Source organism: Dicentrarchus labrax, unplaced genomic scaffold (genome assembly GCF_905237075.1).
Source record: "Dicentrarchus labrax unplaced genomic scaffold, dlabrax2021, whole genome shotgun sequence".
NCBI classification, from domain to species: Eukaryota; Metazoa; Chordata; class Actinopteri; family Moronidae; genus Dicentrarchus; species Dicentrarchus labrax.
Window position 1 is genome coordinate 14,440,313 of NW_026136719.1, and position 27,120 is coordinate 14,467,432.

Here is a 27,120-nt window from a genome sequence, read left to right on the forward strand (position 1 = left end):
AAGAATTAATTTGATCTAAGGAATAAAAAAGCCTCTTGCGTGAACTCTCCATAGCTGAATAGGGTTGGCCCACGCTGCTGTATCTTGATGTCATAATGGCGGTACTTGGAGAGCCTAATATTTTCTGATCTGGTACTCAGTATATGAAGTTTGAGAAACACTGATCTTGCAAAAATACTGTGTTGGCTAGACAAAAATGTTTAAGCTGTTTAAGCTAAATGTTTAGTTCATTGGAAGACCTCTCGCATTCAGCAAAACCTTTGTTTTGACATTGGCCAGAGTGACACTTGTAATACTCACACTAGAAGACTGCCAGTCAAAATATCAACCATTAGATAATAACTGGGACATGTATTTGAATCTATGTTATCTCAATATAGAAAGTGTTGATGCTACGATACAGGAAGAACAGCACGTAATATAAAGTATTGTCAGTGCACTTTACTTAATCATGTCTTTGAAAAACTGAAAAACAGCATTTTCAGAAAGCTATATTTCCCCCATCCACAATCCATGTTTTTTAAAAATATATATTTAAGGGGCACCATTAACAGTTTAATGATGTGTTTTTAGATTTGTTCTGCATAGTCATTATTGCTGTTGAACCAGTGTCAGACATTGACATCTTTTTTTTTTTAGTTTTTATCTATCCAATTCAGCCCCTGTCATTAGTGCACTTTATATTCCCGAAGGGTTGAAGGTTGTCAAAATTTTAAATGTTCAAAGCTAGTGTTGCAAGCTGGTAGACCTGATGGAGTGGCATGAGAAGCAAGGTGGCAAGACATAAGGTGTTACCAATTTTTAGCTTGCCCACTTGTTGTTTTACATTGCTGTAGCTTGTAAAATTAGTGTAAAGAGAGTTTGATGTTTGAACTACTAGCTGGCTAAAAGTTCCCATCCCTTCAATAGAATCTTCAATAGAGGTGTTAATGTTGTATATGTCACCCTGCATTTCAACCAGTCAGTGGCACTGTATTTTAGACACTGTATTTGTATTATACAATACCACTACCACTACTGTGACAACACAATTGTGCAAAGTATTTGGTTTGTCTGTTCTGGGCTACTGTAGAAACATGGCGGTTCAAAATAGTGGATTACATAGCAGAGGACCTGCTTATCACTAATGAATACATATGAACATTATATTCCATTTGTGCCAATAGATCCTCCTAAATGTTACACACTAAACATTGACAAATGCCGAAAAACACCACAGTTTTATCAAATGTAAATATTTGTTGTTTCTCTGTTGTAATTCATTGTATCTTCAATTAAAATCTGAGTTTGGGAATGTAGAGGATATCCCCTTGGGCAACTGTACATTTTAATAGTAAGTTTTCATTTTCTGACCATTTCTTATTTAATATTGTCTGACATATTCTTACTAAGTCACAGAGAAGGTAAAAACAAAATGTCTTAACTCTTTTTTTGGTGCGAGGATAAGAATTAGCTCTTGTGTTTAACCAGAGCAGTCAGTAGGGAGTGGAAAATCACATCTTAAGTCAGCCTGCACAGGGACTTTCCCTCCTGAATATGTGGCAGCACAGAGCTGTTCTTAAAGCTACAGGCCGGTATGTGTTTGGCCCTTGTATCGAAGTTTGTACATCCACATTCTATCTCTATGTCACATTGTGAAGACACTTCACTGGGGTATTTGTTTTGCCCAGAAAGGAAGCAGTCTAAATGAGAAGTGGAAAATAGGAGAACAGGAAATATAGAAGACATTTTAAGTTGGACTCAAGCGACCAATAATCTTTCCAGCATTTCATTCTGTTTGTCTGCCAAGGCTTGGAATAGTCACAGATCTGTGATTGGGTGACTAGAGTTAACCAGACACTGATCTTTAAAGTTCTTTTGATACTAGAACCATCTTCCCTATAAATATACTGCCTTGTTTTTGTGCCCATCTGTGTGTTTGTGAGTGTGCGTGTGTGCTTGTGTCACTCATACTCCCTGCAGTGAATCTTTTTATAGAAACAGCAGCCAACAGTGTAATCTCTGGCATGGATGTAGGACAGTCTTTTATTCTTCCTCATTACTTATGCAAAGCCAGTTCTCACCCACAATCACTGCATAGCCTGGATGAATGTACAGTTTTCTTGGAAAAAAAGGTTTGCAGTTAAAGGGTCATACCAATGTTTTTGTGTGTTTTTAGCACATGTACTACAAACTGTATATATTTTGTGCTACTGATGGTCTTTTCCTTGAAGCACAAGTCTTTAAAATTTTGAATATATGGTTTCTGGCTTTGAGCTACCATTTCTTTATTTTCTTTTTGTATAGTATTCAATGAACTTTTAGAATCTTAAAACTTGCTGTACATTATGGTTTTGTGGTATTGTAGCTTCCATTTGTTTAGCAGTGTTCAACATTGGTGTGCACTTGTGCTGAGGGGAAACTGACATGAGAGACAAATAAATATTACATTCATGGTCTTTGGTGTCAGAAAATCACATCTGGAAGAAAGGTAGCAAACATTGGTATAATAAAAACAGTATCCTGAATTGGATGACTCTTGTAGCCAGCTCTATAGTCTTGGATATTTGAGCCCCAGCATTAAATAGTCTAAATAATGGAAAACAGCACAGATCCTGTAAGCTTTAAATGTGCACAGATTTTGATTTAAGTATTTCCTTTCAGACCATAGCCTATCTGGAGGTTATGTTTTGGTTCATACCTCAATAAGTGCCCCAAGGTTTTGATCTGCCAAGCAACGTCATGTGGCACCACCGTTGAACATTTTAGAAATAACCTTTCATTTGCAGAAGGGTTTAAATCTATTTAAAGCTACAGCTGTTCTATTATGAATGTTTTTCATGTTCAATTATTTAGTAATAAGGGGCTAAATTTGGAGTGGTTGGTTGATGGAGCAGTGGGGTTTTGGTTCCATCAACGTAAAAAAAGAAAGGTCACTTTGCTGCCAATCCTTTGCCGTGCTACACTGCATACTTTCCCTGCATGTTTATGGTGATTATGCAGGTGTGGTTATGGCAATACACACTCTCCACATAGCTGTTTTGCGCAAACACACACACACACACACTTATTGTCCTCATGTGCAACATATCTCTTGGACAGATTAGATTGTCTGCTGAACTCAGCCCTCTGGTGCACTGTTATGGTGCTCTCTCACACACTTGGCTCAACTCTCTTGTTATCCTCCGACTTTCTACCCCCCCAACACTTCTGTTTTCGTTCCTCTTCTGCTTCCATTTCCATCTGCCATCTTTTCCTTCCCATTACATTCCCATTCCCATTACAGCCCATACTAGCGTGCTTGTCTCCCCTCTCCCCTCACTCTCTGACAGTCTCCTCCCCAATCTCCACCTCTATGCAGTAGCTCTGGTTCCTCAGGAAGCACTGCTTGCAGGAAGCTAAGGGCGTTGGACCTCACTGGTTGCCTTGTTTCCTCCTTTGGCAAAAATCAGTAAATTATGCGCACACACTGACAGGTTTGGATTTGGTCTGCTTTTAGTTTGCTGCACTTTTCTGTAAAGTAATATGGGATAATTTATGCCCTTTCTATTGTTCCAAATGTGTTTTACTCAGTAGTTTTTCTCTGCAGGTAGATTCTGATGCCTAATCTTTAGCCATTGTCTCTCAACAAAGCACGTCCAGACATTGTCTGGAGTTGCCCTTTCACACATGTAGCACACAACAGGAGACTGTCCATGTCAGATGCATTCTCAGCTGCTCAAAATACTTTGTAGTTCAGGCGAGGGTTGGTACCTGGGTAGCACGTGCAGGAGGCAGGACATAGAACAAAAAGTACAGTCTTAAATTCTTCTGGTTTTGTGCCAGTGGCATGATAGAAACACCATAGACATGCCTACTCACTAGGGGTGGGTAAAAATATCGATTCATCAATGCATTGCAATATATTTTCTCCCAATTCAATATCGATTCATTAAATCCTCTGAATCGATTCAAGCCCCTGGCCAGTGGAGGCGCAGTGAGCAACACCTTTGTGTGATTTGCGTTTTACGGAAGGAGGCCGCACTCGACCACATTACAACAACATGGCAACCGAAGCAGGTAGCAGCAGTGTTAAACCAGCGCCTTCAACTTTAAAAGCAGACATTTGGAGTCGTTTTGGATTCCAATGTAAACCCGGAACACAGTAAACAGACAAAAAGTAAGGTAGTGTGTAAGCTGTGCCAGGCAGTACTAAAATTTATCAATTAAGCCGACACCATGCAGAAGTTCTGCAGCAACCCATGGCTAAACCTGTGGATTCAAAACAGAAACAACTCGGATGTCGCCGTCCCGAAGCCTTACACAGCGGTAAAGACAGCGGTTATGCAGTCATTGAAGTCGGCAATTATTTTAAAATAATCAACAGGTACTCTAATGATTTGTGTAATTCTACTTATTACTGAATCGATATCGAAGCATTTAAATCAATATTGAATCGAATCGACATCGAATCGTGAGGTTCTTAACAATACCAGCCCAACCACTCACTAACTATGAATTCCCCAGACAATGACCTGCTCAATCGGCACAGAGACTTTGTCCTAGGGAGCTGTGCGGAGTGTCCAGTCCAACTGATTCGGACATTTGAGTTCTTGCAGCAGCTCCTTTGGGTAATGTCTAAACAAGTCCAGGATTGCAGTCTGTGTTAAAGGGACTTTAACTGAGCCGGCATGGAGAGTACCAGTGCTCTTTGCTTTTTCAAACTAGAGTCCATATACCTCACTGTGTAGAAGGCGTGGTGATCATTCATCTGTGTGTAAGGTAACCATAAAAGCCAATTCACACAACAGAAGTAATTTTAAGAATGTCTTATGCATTTTAGATGTCAGTCAGTCGTCGGTCTCATGAACAATTTACCCTTCTACTTCTATAATTGTGCGAAACAGTACATGTCCAACTCACTTTTTAATTTGCTGAAAAAAAATCTTACATTTTATTTTTACTTGAGTCAAAACATTTATAGTAGGTATCTGTACTAAAGGTCCAGTGTGTAGGATTTAGAGGCATAATCTCACTTGTTTCACCTTCCCCTTCCAAGTGTGAAGGAGGAACAACAGTGGCAGAGAAAAATGATAACAGGAACACCCCTATCTAGTGCCAGTGTTTGGTTTGTCCCTTCTGGTTACTGTAGAAACATGGCAGTTCAACATGGCAGACTATGGAAGGCGACCTGCAGCATCTGTAGACATAAAATGCTCATTCTATGCTAACCAAAACATAACAATTCCTATATTGCCGCAATTATACACTAATGAAAACTAGGGATGTCCTGAGAGACAATACTTTGGTACCAAGTCAATACCAAACTTTTGAAAACATGACGGCACTTGTTTTTCTACATAACCCTAGGGTAGGAAGGTTTTTGGTATAAAATGCTTTTTGGTATAGAAGGGCTATATTAATATCAGTAAAATATGTATAAAAACATTAAGGAACAGCTTCTGCTAAAAGATCCTCCTAATTGTTACACACTGGACCTTTAAATGGCTGTTGTCCGCAGTATTTTTCTGCCTTAGTGTGCACATGGCTGCAGATATTGTCAGTTGCTTTTCTTTCTTAGATCAAAGCCCTCTGCAGCAGACCCTTGTGTTGCCTTCATTGGCAATCAGTGTTCATAGTAGTAGTTCAAGTATACTCTTGATAGCCTCGGGTGTTGTCATATAGCATGATCATTGTCAGTGACAGCTCTTTGTCTTAACATATACATGCATAATCACAGACTGCTGTAGCGACTCCCCCCACTCAGAATGCTTTGCAGTAGTTTCTAACTGCTTTAATTCATGCACATCCCGCTCTGGCGTTTAGACAACTTTGCAATAAGGACAAAATGAGAAATCTCAGAGGGGAACTAAGGAGTGTTTGTGTGTGGCTCAAGCCTGCCAAAGTCACTGACAGTGAAGCCCAATAGAATACGGGGAAGTTCTGAAATGGATTCTCGTCAAGGTGACAGTGGCGTCATGCATGATGCACACACAGTACACTTGCCCATGCAACAAGCTGGATTAGTTGTGCCAAGCAGTTTCTGTTGCCAAGATATTATACTGTTTACTACTACTGGTAATATTTCTGAGCATGTAAGCTAAATATTGTAAAAGGTAGGGCTGCCCGGTAATAATTGACTTAACCGTTAGTTACTGAGTCTTAGTCACAGAAAAACAAACATCGTCCAAGTGTGCGACACAACTGGAGCAGAGGGCAGACCAACAGAGGCCAGCGGAGACAGGCATGTAAACCAAGGAAGGGTTTGTAGCAAATTAATTTGTAAATAACTGTAAACGTTTTATCATTTATCATATCGAGAAGTCCACCGGTATTTGTTTTTGTGCTGAAATAAGTGTCTCTGTTAGAAAAAAAAAACATCTGAATCATTACTGTTTTTTCACTTATCATTTAATAGGCGGCTGTTAAAATAGATATATTTAAATAACTTAATTAATATCATAAGCTTGCAACGACTCTTTGACTATTGGCTTTATCTTACGACTACTAGTTGACTAGGAAAATCTTTAGTCGTTGCAGCCCTAATAAAAAGGCATGTTGTATTTTGAAGAACACAGAATATGTGTTTAAAGATATCTGAGTTTCACATCCCTATGCTGAATTGAAGAGTTGGCTTTGTAGCTGGATACATGATTTAGTATGTGTTGAGACAATGTGTGTCAGCTAGAGATATTTATTAAATGCCTACTTTTCAACTGGATGAGAATTGTGTGGGAGAAACGGATAGCCGCAGGCATTCAGAACCAACACTGTCGACTCGTTCTGTGGTGTTAGAGCATGTGCGGGTGTTTATGTCGATAATCTAACGTGCTGCTACTCCTCCATTTCCAATATTCATAGAGCTCTGTCTTTCCCTGCAACCATGGCAACAGGAAATGACAAATGGCAGAACTGTGGAAACGCTCAGGTTGTGTGTAAGGCTGAATGACAGAGCAAGCTTTCTTGATAGAGAATTAATTCACAGTGTTATTCAATAGGCTGGCTGGCTTTCACTTACTGTACAATACCATTGTTGAAAACACTGAATATTCATTTGTAAAATGATTGAATGAAACTTTGCTAGTCAAATATAATCTTTGGTTTGGTTGGCTTTGGTTTGACTTTTGCCCCAGATTTGCCAATTAATAGCCAGAGGCTAAAGTGCCACATCCCAGTCCTTAGGTCAATATGCAATGTCATGATTAGGGAAAGGAACATGTATTGTTGTCTCGTCCACTAGACACTGCAGAGCAGCTATCGACGTTAGTGAGACTGTGCACTTTTTTATTATTTTTTTTTTATTGTATGTATACAGCCATTAAGGAAGACAGGCAGAATATATTGTTTGCTTTGAACTAGCTGTAAGTGAAATTGGTCTACAACAGCTGTAAAGTGATGAAAGCCATTTGTAATTAAACAAGTCCATTTCCGAAAAAACAATAAACAGACTATCTTTGCAAATTTTCATTATAGGACCCTATTTCTTGGTAATATTATTTTGCTACAGCGAGTCTGAATGGTGTAGTTGTGTTCTGTTCTGTGTGGTGTGTGCGTGTTACGGAAATATGTGGACAGAGAGAGAGTAAAAGCCTGAGTGTGTGTGTCTGCGCACTTACCTGAAAATATTTAATAGTCATGGACCAAACATAGGAAAAGGGTGCTTTGACAAGTAATGGGTATTAAGATCCATCATTTAGGTTGCTTGTGTGGGAAATAAAAATGCTCTTATTCACTGCTATGTTTTTTTCCATAGCACCTGACAGGAGAAAAATTCAGTGAAGAGTAGCTGGGATGTGCTTATTCAGAGAGCGAGTCTGAAAAGAAGTCCTGCTTTTATGGAGCATCAACCAGTGTTTATGCTGTAAAATGGGACAGTGGCATAATCTGTTGCAGGGCATCAAGTCCACCCACAGCAACCCACACCTTGTTGACACCGATGTGTAGGTTTATATAGAAATTAATAGGAGAGGCTGTTTTGACGTGCATTGTACAGGCGAGTGTGTTTTGGACTTGACACATATTTAAAACTAGGAGTGTTACAGGTTCAGTGTGGCCAATGTGACGTTTAACGATTAACGTTTAAGTTTATTCCATTGACTAACTGAGTAATCAAATAAAAAATACTTTTTCTTAATTAAAGCAGTAGTAAAAATATAGCAATATACTATAGAGAAAATACATATTTTATATTAGTTTGTATATTAGTACTGGTAGTGGAGTATTTTCAAACTATGGTACTTTTATTTAAGTAAAGGATCTGACCCTTCCTCCACCCACAGCCTAACTGCACCTGCGTTACCAGCCGAGCCTTCCACTTTAAGAAAGGTGGGCTTGTGGGTAACCTGTGCTGGTTTGTTTCAGGAAGTGAGTACTGTTAGGCTAGTACTGTTAGGGTGCAGTATAATAGTGTGCTGTGGGTTGTGTTTGCTGCCACAGAAGAAGAAGAAATACAAAGTCTGTTTATGTAACGGTAACTTTACTACAGCGACGTCTTGTGCTGTTCACAGCTGAGTTGGTCCAGAGTGTGAACAGCTAGTTGGCTATATAGCAGATACAAATCCGGTTAAAGATAATTAAAATAGTCTAAATTGGAGGTAAAACGTTTTGGAGCTGTGGAGCTGGAAGCTGCACACAATCAGATGATTGACCGTGTTTTTTCTCATGATTTTATCTGCTGATGAACAATGACTTGTAGCTGCTAGCTAACTAGCTTTTCACAGTGCAGCAGTAATGTCTTGCTGTTGTGCTAGGCTTGTTTGGTTTTACAACAGATTTGTCTCTCCTCTTTGCCACTCACTTTTTTTTCTCTCTCCAAAGCGCATTATATGACGGTATTCATCGTTCGTGCGTTGTATATAGTTATATATGGGTTAAACGAAGCCTCCATTCAGACAATTTGCATAGATAATTCTTAGTAATCGAGATACTCGAATAACTCAAGAAATTGTTTCAGCCCTACTGGAGACATAACGTTGTAGGACCCACTAGTCTTGATAGCAGTATCAATAATTTCTGAGCTTATTGATATGGTCTTTACAGAACCGGGTCTTGATCCCCATCCCTAGTTGTAATGGGTGGAACTGATAACTTATAGATCGGCTGCTGATGTGGCTTAGCAATTACAGACCTGATTTGTCTTAACATTGGAGGTTGTAAAGTTGTCGACACTAATTACATAATGCCTCCAAACACCACCTCCTTACTGGGCCCCCTCTGCATTCTTATATTTTGTCTACCTAGCAGTGCTATAATGTGCTGCTATAATAACACGGCTGCAAGTTCTACTTATTTATGCACAATGTGTATAATCCTATATAATAAGATTTAAAAGAGCAGAAAAGAAGCTGTACATTCAAATAAAAGAAACTGAAAGAAACACATTATGTTTAAATCAGTTGTCAAGAATCCATTAAAGCAGCAGTGATTCTGCAATCTGTACAGTTAAAGTCTGGGTGCAGGTACACTGATCCTTCAATAGTTTTTGCACGTGTATTTCAAGAATTGTGTTTGATAATAGAGCTGGGTGCTTCTGGGTATGGTGGCGATAACAGTCATAATTATAATACTGTGTTATTACTGTGTACTAATATGCGTTAAGGACCCTATTTTGGACATAAAATATTAATGCAATGCCAGAAAATGATGATAAAGCAGCATTGTATTTGTTAAGCCCTAATATTGTTACATATTCATTTTAAGAGTGGAAAAATAATCTTAAATCATCTTTAAATTGGAATTTATCAGAGCGTAACAGACTTAAGGACTTAATTGCACTATTTTTATCCCAACCCAAGCTATAGTTGGTCAAAATATATGAGCACAAATCACATGCTTTTTGGTTTATACCTTTATTTGTAACGTATGAATACCATATCACTTAGTCAGATAGGATTGTACTTTACAGGCAAGATACTTTTTTGTTTAGCTTTTGTCTTTTTGATGAGGCCTCGGATGCATTTAATGGATTAATGAAAAAAGCATTAATGCAAATGTAACTACTATGTTGTCCTTGCTGTCTTCATAATATACATACCAGTTACATCTGAGAAAACACCCACAGTATTGTGAAGTGGTAATGTTTAAATACCATGGAACGTGGAAAAGTGTTAGTCTTAGTTGCACAGCCATGCTGTATATACCTTTAGTTACACAGGCTGTATATTGAGAACACATTCCAGCTTCAGGTTGAGGCCAGCATTTGAAAAGACATCTTTTGAATGTGAAGATTTTTCCCAGTCCAGAGAGCTTGTTACCTTGACAACAGCAGAAGATTCGTAGCAAGTGGAGCTGAGCGAGTGAGCTGAGCTTGCCGCGGCATGGCAGTGCCGAACAAACAAGCGCTGTCGCTAACTGTGTCACGAATGCTGCTGCCTTCTCATTGCAGCCCTTATCCCCTCCCTTCGCCTCCTCCCCTCACTTTTCTGCCTTCAATTAAAATAAGGCTTTTATTTAGCAGGTTTGTTGTTCAGCTGGTATCCACCCATCCCAGCTATCTGAAAGACTCACCCTTTTATCTTTGTTATGTATACAGTTTTTCTTCTTTCACCCCTTCCCATCCTCTTAGTTTCTACTGCATTTGCTTTTTATTACCTCTCATTGCCGTCTCCTGTGCTTTATCTCGCGCTAGTGTGTTTGGTCTTTAGGTAAACTGATTCAGATAGAGCTGCCTATGTGCTGTCTGTGTTGGTTGCTCATGCTTGAGATATGGAGGATCACGGTGCTGTGGTCTCTCCCTGCAGAAGCCAGGCTTTATCAATAATGTAGATGTTTTTGAAGAGGAGAGGTGTGGTGTGCATCTCTTTTTCTCTCTCCTCCCCCTGCCCCCCTCCCCCCAGCTGTCTCCCCACACCCTCCAGTGTCAGATTTCCCCTCCAGTGTTTGAGCATAGAAGAGCAGATGACTGAATCTAATTAGTGAAGATATTACAATAAGCTCTGATATCTGATGCTTTGACATACTGCAGGCCGAACCCAGGTTGTTATATTGAGCTGCTGTTGCTTCGTATTGTTTATTTGGTTTAGTGCTCAGGCTTTTCAAAGGGTTGGGTTCATCACTGACCGCACTGCACTAACCATCACTGAGCTCTCTAGTGATAGCCAATCCCCCAGATACTAAAGGCACTATACCCTCCATCAGGAAAACACATTTATTTTACAATAGGAGGTTTGTCACAATGAATCAAACCGTCTGAACGTGTTTAAAACTAGTTAAAGGTCCACTGTGTAACATTAAGGAGGATCTATTGGCAGAAATGGAATATGATATGTAGGGCTACCGATGACTAAACATTTTCTGAGTCTGCTAGTAGTCCTTAGATAAAGCCAATAGTCAACAGGTCCTCGCAAAAGCAGAAATTATTCTGAATGTGTAAGACCAGCAAGGAGACTGAACATTTAGTTAATTTATTTCAACACAGTATAACATCACACAAGTTGATCAAAACACAGAATAAATAACTTCCAACTTTGCAAAAACAACAACGTTAAATAATCCATGATGTATAACATTAACAGTTACTTAACAAATTAACTTGCTCCATTTCCTCCATTTCTTAGTTTTGTCTTGCTTAGATTCTGTGCCAACATGTCTAATCCTGTGCTTAATGTGTCCTGCATATGAACTCTGGAAAATTCAGCAACTGTGCTGCAAGGACTACAGTGCGAGGGTGAATTAATGTCCCTGCATGATGTGTACAAGGCCATGCTTTATGAAATCAGAGGTCAGAGCTGTTGTTCCAGGTCGCCTTTCGGCTGGCTCTGATCTGTTCTCTGATAGGGCAGCCAGACACAGGACTGGCTGGAGAGGTGCTCTGTAGCCCTGGGGGGCACACTGGTGTGTTTGTGTTATATGGTCCAGATTGTCTTTATAGAAGCAGTAGTGATACCAGTTTGTAGTAATGGAAGCTGTTCCTGTAATCAGATGCCAAATGACAGAGAAGCAGGACAAAAGATGCCTGTGTCCTAAAGCCAGCATTAGAACCCCTGTCTCCCCCTTAATCCCACAGTACCCAAGGGAGGTCTCCCTCTTTTGCACACACACAAATGTCATGTGTCACTACTGGTCACGCACATGGAAACAGCAGTCTCCACATTGTATTGTTTTTTTTCCCACCACGAGGTCTTGTTAGCTGTCTAAAGGCTTTGGTGTGTCTATTACAGCAATTACACCTTTCCTTAATATTTAACGTCTCCCTTTCCCAAACTCCTCTGTGTCACCTCAACTCAAAAATCATGCATGCTGGACATTGAAGCACACAGAGGGCTCTAGTTATAATCAATAGGTCTACAAATAGTTGAACACTTGCAGTGCTAATAACGCTGTTGCAATGGTTAGTTAAGTAAAAACAATTGGCAACAGGTCTGCTTTGTAACCAAATGTTTCAGTCACTCTAGCTATTTTCTGAGCTCCAGTGAAGAGATTTATCCTTATCTGCAATCATGTCTGTTGGCATCAAAGACAGCCTGAGTCATGTTGAAGGTCCCTGTTATAACAAGGGTTGGTTTCACTTGCCCTCTTACATACAGCAGTGTTTTGAAGAGATTGTATGGCAACTCCTTTGACTAAACAAGTGCTAGCTCACCTATTGCAACTGTTGTGTTTCTCACAAATATATGGCAACACCTCGAATGCTGTGATGAGCTTGGTTAAGTGCTCTAAAACACACTGCTGATATTTCAGTTGTTAGATAACAGGGACATGTCCAGTGAACATGGATAGAATTAAATATGCAGGCATGTTGTCATGGTGATGCAGAACTAGATATTTGTTCTAATTATGCATGATAATGCTGAATGTTTGGCCTCATCTCCACATAGTGTGGAGGCAGTGCTGTGGACATAATGCTAGCTTAAATGGAGCCCAACTTTAGGCAGGGGTTTGACCTTTCACCTCTGACCTTTTCATCAGTTTCACTGCATTAGTCTTGTGAACAAATATTAAATAGCTTATAGATTATATTTAACATTTGTGTGTCAGTATACACACTTGTGCATTGAATTTCTTGTCTTTCTGGTACCTAATCTGATTCAGGATATTATTGATGTTTTGTGTAAATATGGCCTGTCAGCAGTTTTTATGTGTGCTTTACATATGTGTCGTTCTTTGATTCTCTTCTGGTGTAGCTTAGTCAAAGCTAACTAGCTAGGAAGCAACATTTACTAAGTATCCTGTCAATGCCACCAAGTGAGCAGCTACTCCAGCCCTGTAAACAATGGGTTAGTTAGACATTTTCTAACTAGTCAACACAGTTCTGTTTGAAACATACTGCCATTAACACAGATGGAATCTAGAGGCATGTATGTGCATGCAAAAGCATTTTGTAGAAACTCAGTTTTAATACCAGGATGTTTGACAATTAAATCTTTGCCACATTCTTTTGGAAATGTGTTGTTGTATGACCTCATTGGAAGGCACAAGTGTGTATAGCAGTTCTGAACAGCCACACTTGAAGGCCAAATGGAAAGCCAGCTGTCATAGGAAGTGGGAGACATGATATTATTGTGAACTGCGGAGATGATGGGGCCGCCCGGAAGGCATCCATAGTCTTGCGCTAACTTGTACATATGAAAAGTGAAAGAAATTGTCATTATAGAATGAAAGTTGATACCCTGACTCCTCTCACCTCTGCACAGCTGGTCAGTCGCTGTGTTAAGTGGGTGTAGATGTGAGAGTGTCAGTTTCCTGAAGTCACAGGTCCAACACACCAGCCCAATTCCGATGCTTTTTTTTTAACTAGGCTATTTTGTGGGGGCTTTTTTCCTTTTATAGGATAGGAAGAGTTGAAGAGAGACACATAAGGAGGGAGACAGAAATGGTATGACATGTAGCAAAGGGCCCTGGGCTGGAATTGAACCCTGACCGCTGCAGTAAGAGCCTAGCCCTAGTACATAGTATGCGCACTACACCAGGTTAGGTAACAGGGTTCCAAGAGCTGGTGCAGCCAGCTCCTGATTTGTATTTCTATACCTTGGCTATCAGTAATGTTATCCATAGTATCTCAGTTCCTGGGGGAAGAGGAATATGTTCTATATTTTGTCTTATTGTTCCCATGGAGTACAGTGTTTTTGAAATATGTTGTATAAGCGCACTGTAAGATTTTGTAAAGTGAAATGTGTAAGACTGGATCTGTTGTAGTAGGAAAGCTTAGAGGATAAACACAGCCTTTCTTCATCCTCTGCAATAACAAAATATAGTTTAAATGCAATTTTCAACCATTAGCAGCACTTAAGGCTTGGTACACCTTTGAAATTGTCACTGAAATAGACAATAGATGATCAGTTTCCTTACCCAAAGTGGCTCCACTTATTTTACTTCCTGATACTTGTTGTCAGTGTAGAAATTTTCATTGTACAGTAATATCTGACTGTTGTATATTTTTCAGCTCTTTGATTTACTTGCTAGCAAATCTTTATGTTAGGAACTGGTATAGCCTATTACATAAACATAAACAAATGTTGTAATAAAGGTCTGACTTATTGCTTATGCCTTTGTTTAGCTATTATCCCTAATTTGTAATTTAGAGACTAACCTTGGTCTGCCAAAAAATCCTGGATTTGCTTTCAGCGTTATGATTGTTGTCGAAGCCATGCTTTTTATAGTATACAGTTCTTGGTTAAGGCTCTGTCTCTTGACAGTTCTTGTAGGTGATCATCAAGGGGGATTATCTGTTCTATGTCTCCAAAACTCTGTTGGGAGGGTAGTGTTCTGCTTCCTGGCTGGATTATTACAATCCGTCAATCCTGTGCTTCCCGCTGGGAAAGCCCCACAGGTTCCACTCCAGTACAAACACAAATACGGGTCTAACCATCATCCTCCTTACCACTTAGGCCAACCCAGTGAGGTCTGGCCTTAATCCTGTCCTGTGTACCCACCTGCCACCCTGCCAGTACTATCAGCCTTTGTACTCCTATCCTGTAAATAGAATCCTCCACACAGGTTTTATTTGATATTATCCCATAGCAGAGATATAAATGAACATTTACAAATAATGAATAAGCACCTACATGTTTATATATTTGTAGATTGTACGGTAAAATGCAGTTCCCAGGGATTTGTAAGTACTGCCTTCTTAAACTGTGTTAAAGCTTACAGCCAGTTGCGGCTGAATGTAGGTCTTCTGTACCCTTGTGATGCCTTAGAAGCAGATTGATGGGACAAATGTGGGTTCGTATTGGGGAGTCACTGGAATGTCACCACTTAACCCAACACTGGGCCTCTGTTAAATACCCCCCCATGCCCTGCCTACTAAATCCTGATAAACCCTTGTCCTCATAGTTGGAACGGGACTGGGGGAAGGGCGACCAGCCAGGAAGGTTAGAAACATGAGAAGGACTGGGATGATGGGTTAGGTTGGGTTGTCCTGTTTTCCATTTGACAAGTTATGATATGGAAATGTCGTCTAAGATCAACCAAGCTCATTACACTCGGGGGTTTGCTGCTATAGTCTTTCTTATTTGGGTATGACTAGTGGCAAATGTTACATACTGTTAACAAACATAGCTAAATATTGCTGTGTGTAGCTAACGTTATTAAGGCAGTTCACTGACTTTAGGAGTTACCTGTATATGTACTACTTGTCCAGTCCATTGAACATGATTTACAAATATTATAAATATTAATATTGTTTGTTGTTATGAGGTTGATGCATTGTGACCACGTAATATCCTACACTGTCTAAATAGTATTTAGAATTGCAAAGGCCTAAAAATGATATCGGTGTACAGACCTCTCCAATTACAGTTAAAAGTGGATATTTACAAAGTTACAGCATTTCATTACCATACACATATAAGAAAAGTATTGAGTAGATTATTTTTTCTACACATTTAAAGTTCTGTAACAAAACTGCAATTTACATTAAATCTGGGAAAATTATACTTGTTGAATGTGTTAATTGCATTCCCAGCCATTCTGTCCCATCCCAAAAATCTCTCATGCTATTTCATAAATTCTTTGTTCTTTAATATACCTAGTTTATTTACCATTTACCTAAGTCTAAAAGAAATCCAAAAAGTGACATTGAAATCGTGCAGAATTCAGTATGAAACTAATTGAAGTAACATTTTGGAGCAATTGGGGAAATTTGGACATTTCTTTGGACCTTATGTAGGTTTTCCAAATCAACTGAGAATTAGCAATGAGAGCAGGATTTTTACAGTCAAATAGCCCACACACATGCATTTTACTTGAAGCTTTCAGCAGTTGTTCAGTGCTAATTGACTCGTTAGCTTCACTAAATAAATGTGTTTCCATCTCTTCACCAGACACCACAAAATACAGGCTGTTAATAGAGTTGAATCGAATGTTGTTGAATCTGTTTTATGTGTCAAGAATGTACTTTTTGTCCATTTGTCATTACAAAACAGTACAATGTTTAGGATAGTTTACATTCCTATAGGGTGTTTTTAGCAGGTAAATCTTAAGTCAAAAATCCTCACATAAAAATACTGGTAAATAGATAATCAGGGGAGGAGGTGAGGTGTGGGCTCAGTACATATGGTTCAGGACCAGACAAAGTTCAGGTTTGCACTACATCATTATCACATGGGAGCACAGGGACCGGGTGCAGAGCTGGGTTATTTTGGATAAAGACAAGATTTTGAGTGTCCAGTGTCGGGTCGAGGGAACGAAAAGGGGACCAGATGCATGTCTGCATGTCAGTGCCCCTATATCCTGTTCTTCCATAGCCCTATCTCAGCTTGTCAGAGCTGGGGGAGAACCGATCTTGGGGGGAGAAACATGACCCTCGGCATCCACCCTAATACCTGTCCGACGTAAGGAATGTGAAACTGCTTGTGCTGTCCTGGTAATTAATTCTTGGTTTTGTTTTCGTCTTGTTTTTCAGGATTCTGTGGTCTCTGCAGCGGCAGGTGTTTTTCTAGTTGGATTTTAGCCCACTGACATTCTCCCAGCCATGGAATCGGTATGTTGACAAATAACATCTTTTTAAAAATATACCCAATAGGCTCTGCCCTTTTTAAGGCTGCTTTCGCTGAAACATTATTCATAAAGCACTTGTTTCTTAAAAATGTGTTTCTTGGATATTTTTCTTCATCTGTTGTGCTTGCATCATATTATGTGGTATGCTGTACAATATAGTGTGTCAAGAGCACAGGGTTGAAATGTCACATTTGCACCTTTTTCTCTTTTTGACTTCTGTTTACACTCTGGACCATACATAATAAGGAATATTGGCTCATCTTAAGTCTTTGTGTTTTGTGAAATGGAGTTTATGTTGGTGTCAACCATGTCACATGTGTAGACCTGTGTTTTGTCTCGCATATTTGTAATTTCTTTAGCGTAGTAAATTACATTATTGCAATAGTGGAGGCTGCTGAAGTACCTCTTGTTTAACCAAAGTGTGTGTGTGTGTGTGTGTGTGTGTGTGTGTGTGTGTGTGTGTGTGTGTGTGTGTGTGTGTGTGTGTGTGTGTGTGTGTGTGTGTGTGTGTGTGTGTGTGTGTGTGTGTGTGTGTGTGTGTGTGTGTGTGTGCTCTCACACCAGTGTGACGAAAGTGTTTTAGTGTACTTGTATACAGATGTTCTTCCATACTACAAGTATCAGACTCTACCCTTTACTGTCAGTCATGCAGGAGACTGTGTATGCAGGAGTTTCTTGTACCAACAGGCAGGCTGAAAGCGCAGCAGCATTGAACTCTATCCACTGGAATGCATGTATTAAGAATGGGGCTTGGTGCATGCCTAACCTCTGCTTTCCTGTCCCTTTGTCAGAGGCTGTGTCTGTGTGCCCACATTTGTGTGTGTGTGTGTGTGTGTGTGTGTGTGTGTGTGTGTGTGTAGGGACTGTGAAAAGTAGGTCACAGCTTCTGTAGTGCCGAATGTGTCCAAAGAAAGCCCTCCATTACCCTCTCTGTCTCACTCACACATGCTTTTTACACACACAAATACATCTTCCCCGGTCAGTGAATGTGACTTTAGCTGAAAGTTGTAGATTATGAGCATAACACCACGTAAATAGTCTTATCCTAATGTCACAAAAAAATAGTTTACTGTTTCACATCAATCAAACTACTGGCATGATAATGAAGGATGTAGTGGTTCTTATATCTGTTAACAAACGCACTGCCTAGCTTCTACTTAAAGGTTGCAATCATTGAGAATATTTTTAGGGTGGAATTTGGGGTATTTAATCTTTATTTTCTGGTTTAAATGCGTAGTCAGGCTACAACAATAACCTTTTTGTCCACCATCCGAATGGCTTATGAATGTTCAAATTTTACCAGTCACTCAGGAGATTACCATTGTGTATTTGGCTGGTGAGTAAAACTAATCTAGCAGCCACTTGGCTGCTGGCTGTTGCTAATTTTGCCCGGTGTGGTTAGTTCTAAAAAAGTTGTTTATTGTTTCAAACAGCCAAGGTTTCCAGACATGGGATGATGCTTCCCCCTTTACATTAGTTTTATAGACTTAAATGTAGGGTGACTTGCTGAGTGTTTCAATGAACATTACAAGAGAAGCATATAGGGGTGTGCGATATGGGCAAAAAATAATATCTCAATATTTTTGGGGATTTTGGCGATAACGATAATCAGTCGATATCCTTTAAAATGTGATTAGAATTGTCTGAGCTGGACTTGTGTCCACCAAACGCGTTTACAGCGCTGAGAGAGCTCAAAAACTCATTTTCCGAGCGCCCAGCGGTGTTAAAAGTTGAACAGATTTCAACTTGAAGCGCTCTGAGCGCTGCGCTAAAAAAAACCCCGTCTCCGCTGACATCTTTTTACCACTGAAGGCGCTTAGCGCTCTGAACGCTGAAGCCCATAGGACCCACGTCTCGGCACTAAATCATCTGAAGTACCGGTAGCTTCAGGGACTGGAGGTGTTTGCATTTTCTCTCTACCATCGCAACGCGCTGCTAAACTGTTGCAAGGAGGATGCTAACGAGAGGTCACGTGATCCCGTCATGTGATTACGTAGGCCCACTAGTTGTGTGACTGAATCCTGCCATGCTGTAGAGAGCGCTGCTGCACCGTGTATTAATGGATGTGAGGAGTTTCCGCGGGCGTTTCATTGTTTTTGTCGAAGTAATTTAAATACTCGATAATGGAAATTTGTCAAAACAACAATGACGATATTATCGCAAACGATATATATCGCCCACCTCTAGAAGCATATCCATTAAGTTGTATTTTTCACCACAAAATTCTAAGCCATTTATTCCTAGTGACATTGAAATCACATATTTGTGTGCGCAATTCAGTACGAGTTTAAAGCTCCTGTAGACGTGATCTCTAGATTGGCTTCAAGATTGCCAGAGTCAGCTAACGATCTCGAATCATGATAGTCCCACAAACTACGGAGGGTCCGCATAGCCAACTATTCATGTCAGTTGGGACTGACGTGACTTGAGGCAGCTAACATAGCCACTATCATCTACAGTACTTTTTAAGAAACAAAAACCTTTTAAATGCACATTGTGGTAATTCGATTTCTACAAAATAGACCTTTTTGCTAATCATGCAGCCCTAACTGAACCATTTGCGAGAAGTAACCCATACCATTTAGCACAGATGTACACGTTTACTTAGAAAAGGCTGAAATGTAAACACCAATCTCTGGATTTTAATAGTTTTTTTCCTCTTTTTATCCAGCCACTAATCAACAGCTGAAACAGTGCCTCATCCCCCTCTTATGCACAAATTAATCTCTCTCTCTCTCTCTCTCTCTCTCTCTCTCTCTCTGTCTCTCTGTCTCTGACTCTCTTGATCTCATCCCACCCGCCTCTCTTGTGTCTGTGTGCCTGTGGCTGTGCACCAGCAAGAGCTGCTACTGTTTACCTCTCCGAGCTGCCTATATCTGCTTACTGTCAGTGGAAACCAAGGAAACTGATCACAAAGCTTATTATGGTGCCAGGAGTGGAGTACATGCTGCATGCGTGTGTGCCTATGGGTACTGGACACAAACACCCGCACACACACAAACCCTCTGCCACTCTCCTCCCCCCTCTCCTCATGTGATGCCAGTCACATGGTTTCCAGGCAAGCAGCTAAGTAAATCAGAATGAGACTTTTATTTTTAACTGCTTTAAGTCCACCACCTGGTCTCCATGGTTAGCAGAACTGACAGAGGTGCCTGTAGATCACTTGTCTGGTTCTGTGCTATGTGCAATGTGCTATGTGTTTCTCTTTCACTATGTGACTGTCTTGGTGCCTTTTCCTCTCAGCCTCTATTAAGATCATGTCATATCTGTCTACCTGCTTGGTTTGACAGTCATATGCTTCTAGAATGAAACATGAATAGGCACTGTAATGTACTACTAGTAGAGATGCTGAATAGAAGCCCTTTCACACATATATTCTTCTATGCTCTGTTGCAGAGACTTTTGAATAAGATCTTAGAGCAGAAACAGTTGCATAAGCATTACGTTTTTATAACATGACTAAATAAAGACGTCTTGCTGCGCTAGACCACAGCATTTGTATCAGCTACTTTATTGAATCTCCAGTATAAAATCAACACTGCAAATGTTACAACCATGTTTAACATGTACAATATTATAAAAAAACTGGTATAAATGTATAGTTTAACAGTGACGTGTGTGGAAGACGTACAGTTTTGGAACCAGGACTTATGTGAACTATTACTACTTTTTATTTACCTGTTACAAATAATCTGGTATGAGTAGCTCAAGTGTGTCATTATCACATATCATACACCGGCTTTTTGTGTAAAAGTGGTGTCTGCTCTATATGCTGTAGCCAGCCATCAGCAGTGCTGATATCATTCTGACTGTTATCTTTCAGCAGAGGAACTGAGAAGGGAGTTGTCTGTGTGTTCGATTTGGTGCAGATGAAAGGCTAAAATTCTTGTAATCATACCTTCTCCACTGATTCCTTCACAGCTCCCCTTCTTTCTCCTCCTCCTCCAAAGCAGGGCTTGTTCCTCAGTGGGGATTAGTGTGTGCAGCAGCTCTGAACAGGGAAGTGGGCCCTGCCAGTCCCATTACATAACTCGCCCCCGCTAGTCCAGCTCGGCCTGGCCCGGCTGGAGAGACGACTATAGAGGCTTTGTTTTCCCAGCCTTCCCTTCTTCCTCCCCTCTGTTGCTCCTTCTCCTCCCCCTCAGGCAGGCTGCATACTGATGCCGTATAGTAGGAGTCTGTTTGCAGGGAACAGGCAAGGCACTGTGGCATGGAGTGCGGCAAAATACGCTAATAGCAAGCTGAATGGAAGGGAGCTTACATCTTAGGCAGAGGAATTTGCGGTCTGCCATAGGTCGTACAGTTTCAGGGAAATGGGAGGCAAGGGAATGTAGTATTATGCATTACTGCCTGCCCAGGGGTTCCACATCAACATGACCAGTGGTGACACAGAAGGTTAGACTTCCTTTGAGGAGTGTTAGAGCTCTGTGTCAAATTTCTCAAGGTTGACAGGTTGTGGGATGATTTGTAAGTTTTTGCTAATTCGTGTTTTTGTGCCATTGTCCTGTGCAGTTCGACCACACACACATACACGCTCTTCCCCACCTGGCAGTCTGCCACTGTTTGTAGGGTGGGAGTGGGAGGCCAGTGTGCTCCCTGTAATGGAGGTTCAAACCAGTTAGCACTCTGTGAGAGTAGAAGTAACTTGTAGGCGTGAGAGTGGAACGGATAAATAGCAGTCCATGGCGGCAGTTTCATGTACAACATCTTGCTGCATTGAGTCCAAGGTTTGCTCTATATTTCTTTATTCTTCTCTCTGACGAGTTGGGAATTTTACTGCTGAGAGATGGCAAAGGACTTCAGTAGGGAAATGATCAAGAAGAAAAGTAACTCAGCACCAGAAGACATTTGCTTTTAAGGAAGTATGAGCAGAAGCGATGTTCCCATTTACCACATTCAATAAATAATGTGCGTCCAAAACATATATTTGTTTCTTCTGATTTGAATCTAGATTTGTAAGCTATTTTTAATAACATTTAACAATAACAACAGCGTGTTCAACAACTTGTTTAGTTTTTGTCTCTTGCATTGCCTGTTGGAACAGTTGGTGCAGTTCATACTGGATTTGCACAGTAAATTATGTTGGGCATTTCTTCTTCTTCTTCTTCTTATTAGTATTAGTATTATTAGTATTGGTATTAGTATTATATAAGGATTTTGGTTATTTATATCAGTGTTACTAGGAACATATATGTATAATGGTCCTAAAAGCCATCTATAATTGCAAACCCTATTGGCAGTATTAAAGAAAAACAATGGCCAACACATTTTTTTGTAACACGCAAGGACCTCCTGCTGTCTAGATAGAAATACAAATAATGCGGTTAAACATATATATATAATATATATAAATAGTCCAAAATCTAGTATCAAGTCTAGTATCTCTGTGCAACCATGAGCACAGGATGTTGGTTTGCTTTCAAGATTTTTTTTTTCTGCTCTTGCTGGGAGGTCATGGTTGCTTCCCAATCACTGTTTTCCACAAGCCTAAGTACATGTTAATACACGCACGCACAAACAGGATCTGCACCTGATGGTTAGACTGATTTAGACTCACTGCTGCTTTATAATGTTGGTGGTCTATGAATTACCATGTATTCAACTGCTTATTCCGTCATCAACTGGAACCCTGTATTTTGATGCCCGTTTCATGTCACAGTCTCCCTGTTCAGGCATATCTGCTCCCTTCTCTTCTTGTAAATCCAATTCATCCTAAACATCACTTCTATATAGGTACACAGCTCTTCCTTTTACTTCTTTTTTTTTTGCAGTGTGGCTCACAAATGGCTAGTGAATGGTCAGATTTTACCAGCCATTCAATAGATTACCATTAGTTTGTTTTTTTAATTATTATTTTGGCTGGTTATACTTTTCAGTTATCCTAACAAAATAGATTGTCGGTTACTTGTAAAAATAAATAAAATATAGATTTGGTGATTTCTGTTAAATCATCATTACATTTTTCAATATACAGTATTGCAATATGGCAACAGCATGCAAATCAGATAAAAATGATATGGGTTGTATTGATGATAAATGTTTACTATCGTTGTGGTTATCTGCTATGCGTCGTACACCACTCGGCTACCTCTGTGCCCCATTTTATTTTAAAATGTTCACTCACTCAGTTCATATCGATAAAAAACATTCACACAATTTGGCACTATCATTATGATAGTATTGCACTGAAAGTTATGAATATGCTATTCCCCAACCCTACTCATAATGTTGGTGTCTATAATGTAAAGTTTATTCTAGTGTTCTAGTGAGCTCCTTCAATGTCACCTTTGAATGAGTGCTTCATACAAACACTTCCAATGATAATGTAAAAATGGAGACAGTCAAGGACTGTGCGTCTCTAGTCTGCATTTGTATACTATCTTGGCTTCATCTCTGCAGTTGGAGATGGACTTGAGTTTGCTTTCAGTGCGTCAGCCATGAGCCAAGTTCCCATCAAAGAGTAGTTGCAACACCAAAGACTGTGTTTAGATGTGACGGCTAATTTTAGAGCTGCTAGGCCCTTGTCCAAGGTGGGAGAGGATAAGATAACATTGAAGTATCCCTCCCTCCTTCCACAGTTTGGTTTTGTTTGTCCATCCAATAACCCTCAGCCCTCCTCTAGCCCCTTGGGCTGTTGTGCAGGAATACATATGTTGGGTGTTGTTGATAGTGAGTCCAAATACAAAGCATATTCATGTTTTCATGAGATTCACAAAGGTGAGGACACATTATTTCAAGAATCTTTCAACATAGTTTACAAGAGTAAGTTAGACCGTCAACAAAAAAAGTGACTGTGCAGAAGTATAGTGAGCCAAACGAACAAACGTCTGCTTGGAAGGATCGCAAGTTTTGAAAAGTGTCATGTTTAGACTACTTTTTAAGTGATTTATTTTTATAAAGTTTACAGCGAAGCATCTCGTCGTTCCTTCTTTACCTACCTTATTCTCCCATCCACTTGAAGCCAGTGGACAGATATAAGAAAGGGACAGATACTGCCTTATATAGTCGTATGTCTCCGCATCAGTGTGTAAGAGCTCAGCCCGGATTAACAGCTAGTTTGAATTGCTAAACTTTGCCATTTTCTTCGGGAAACTGCTCTAATCTTTTGCTGTGCTCTTTTTCTAGGAAGCCAGTCAAAACCACGCAGAGGGCTATTAAAGATTGAATGAGTGCAGAGAGCAGCAAAGATCCCTACTCTACAGTTTCTAGCCATAATGGCAGCGATAATGGACTGATTTGTTTATGTCAGAAAGGCATCTGGTTTCAGGAAATTCGGCCCTGAATGTTATTCGTTCATTTATTTATTTATTTTCTGCAAGTGATCTGAATTCCATCAATTTAAAGGCACACACACACACACACACACACGCACTATGAGACATGCAGTTACGCATTCATTCAGCCTGTACATCACATCAAACCTATACATAGGCCATGTGGCAAAGCTGTCCCTGTCTGGTCCCACTCTCCTGTCCCTCTCGCAGCCACAGAGCAGTGACCTTGGTTTCAAGTAGCTGTACTCTGTTAGAAAGCCAACACCTCTCCCGGGATGGGCTGACCTTGTTGTCTGACATACTGTAAGTCTGCATGCCCCTCTCTGTCTCTCTCTCTCTGTCTCTCTCTTATTCACTCACAACATCAGCAGCCTAAACAAGTTCTTCTGTGTTAACTTCACCATTGCAAGTCCAGTACAGTATACTGTATAGAAGCAGGTCTCTTTTGTTGTTTTGTTTTAATACAAAGGTGGAATAACTGTGAGGGTTCAGCAGGTTTGGGCCTCTCCCTAACCAGGTGTTCCTTCATCTGACAACTCCTATCAGTGACAACATACTCTTTTATGAGGGTGTATGCAGCAGTGCACACTGTTGTCCCCTCCCTTTACGCTCTTGCTTTTGATTTCCTGCAGCTGTCCGGCTGTGCACAGTGCATGGATAGGTCCAGGCATGTATGTTCATTTCATCGATGCTCATAGCTGAAATAGGGTTCATATGCAGAGATTTTGTAGCCCCATCCGTCCATCTTATTTCTCTTATTGTTGCCTTCTCTCTTAATTGGGAATGTATAGATAGGTCAAATTAGTGGGGATAAGTATTGACACAACAGTGTAGTAGATCCTTCTAGCTTTTACTGTGGTGGTGTTGCAGGAAGTTGTAGGGGGAGCAAATTAGAAGTGTATGACATTCAGTGTTTACATGCACTCTCAATGTGATTATAATCAGAGAAGGAATCCTCCAGTCATCTCAACTGTTATGTAAACAATTCAAACAGATTGTTGTATATTATGTAAGGTTATTATCAGAGTAAACATATTTGAATGAAGTGAGCTTGGATCTTTCCGGTTACCTGTACACGTCTACCAAAGGCCACGTGTCAGTGTTGTGAAAATTGTCTAGGCCACATTGACCACCATGTAGGCCATTACTGTACTCTTTTGAAACATTGAAAGGAGAAAAAATGTCATTCTTGATATATCAGAAATGCTCTTTTAGCCTCCAGGCTTCTGAGTGGGTGCGCCAGTGTACATGTTTGACAGCTGAGTGTGCAGCAACATAGAGACACAATGTAAACAAACTGGCTCTGGTAACTGTTGTTTACCAGCCAAGGACGGATATCAAAATATGACCCACACCATTCCACATCTTACATGAACATTTAAGATGTGCTGGTTAGGTTGTTAGGCTGTTCAGCTGGCCAGCCAACTAGCTGTATAGCCTGAAAAATGATGTCAGTGGATGTATTTTCCCTAGGATGTTTGACTGATTAGAGCAAATATCAGCTGATTATGATCTGTGACTGATCAGTTGGTGCACCCTTATAATCCAATCTTTAAATTTTCAAAAAGTATTTCCAAGGAACAAAACCTGTGCTTTTGCTCATAGTTTGTTCAGTATGAATTTAGTGAAAAGACATTGTCAGGCTCTTAAATTTAGCCAGGTCTTTGGCCCAGGGTATGTGCATCTTGTTGCAGGCCATCTGAAAAACCTTTCCCTCTTTTATATATATATAAAAAATAAAAAAAAAAGCTTGGCAAAAATGCTCAAACCTGTGAGCATTGTGTTTTTGATGTGTGCTGTCCAGTTGTGTGTATGTGTTAATGCTTTGCGTCAGGCTGCAGGCTGTGTAAAAGCTGGGCTGGGGCCAGCAGCCAGCCAGGAGGACAGACGAGGAAGCAGATGGATCTGTTTGGACTTAACCCTTCCCACGCCACTTCATCCTCCCGGCCCTCCTCTCCCAACCTGCATGTCTCTCTGCAGAGGAGATGGAAGGGAGCAGAGTGGGAGTGTGTGTGTGTGTGTGTGTGTCTGTAGCTTGGGGGATGGGAGGTACATGCTAGTACCAAGCAGAGAACGCAGGAAGACCGACAGAAACCAGAGATAGAGAAACTTTACCTTTGCAGTCCTTTCCTTACTCTGTGTGTGTGTGTGTGTGTGTGTGTGTGTGTGTGTGTGTGTGTGTGTGTGTGTGTGTGTGTGTGTGTGTGTGTGTGTGTGTGTGTGTGTGTGTGTGTGTGTGTGTGTGTGTGTGTGTGTGTGTGTGTGTGTGTGTGTGTGTGTGTGTGTGTGTGTGCTGACATATGGCTCCTGCATCCATGTTGGAACTCCTGGTCTGCTTTGTTGCTCTGCTATCTCTCTTCAGCTTTTTCCCCCCTCTGGTACAGTCTGCTGTCTGCTCTCTCAGCCAAACCAGCACTTTGTTTGTTTGTCCCGGGAATTTCTTGACTTTTCTGGGATATAGAGTCACCACACCCTGTGAAATCCAATGGCTGTCCGTTGACAGTTTTAGACACTCAACCTCCTACTTTCTTTCTCTGGCTGTCTTTCAGTGGTAGAGGTTTCACCCGCAAACATGTAATTGCTTTTGGTTCTATGGTAAAATGCTTTTGCCACAGACAGACTCCTATGACTATATGCAGTGCACTTTTATTACTTTTTTTTTTTAACATATATAGTATGCAGTAGTACTCGTGCGCTCAGAGGTGGTTTTGACCATGCTGCTCAGCCAGTTGTATGGCCTGGTCAATCAACAAGCAGCTCAGTAGACGGTTTGCTAGTAATGTAATCGTATACCAACGTATGCCCGCTCGGCTGTGTTTAGGGGCCTGTTTGAGGCATTTGAGAGTTGTGGATTTGGTGGAGGAATACAGGGTCCTGGTTTAATTGTAAATCAATGGTTGCTGAGTAAAGTTTCTGGAAGATACCCTCCCTGCTCTCCCTGCTAACCAGC

The 27,120-nt window shown here is 40.5% G+C and overlaps 1 protein-coding gene across 2 annotated transcripts in view; it reads left to right on the top strand.

Moving 5' to 3' along the window:
• The window catches only part of ankrd11 (ankyrin repeat domain 11), a 98,450-nt gene that overhangs the window by 8,944 nt on the left and 62,386 nt on the right, over window positions 1-27,120 (top strand). For both annotated transcript variants that reach the window (XM_051378241.1, XM_051378242.1), the window contains exon 2: window positions 16,802-16,879. The gene's annotated coding sequence lies outside the window, so the exon portion shown is untranslated. The remainder of the gene's footprint in view (window positions 1-16,801; window positions 16,880-27,120) is intronic.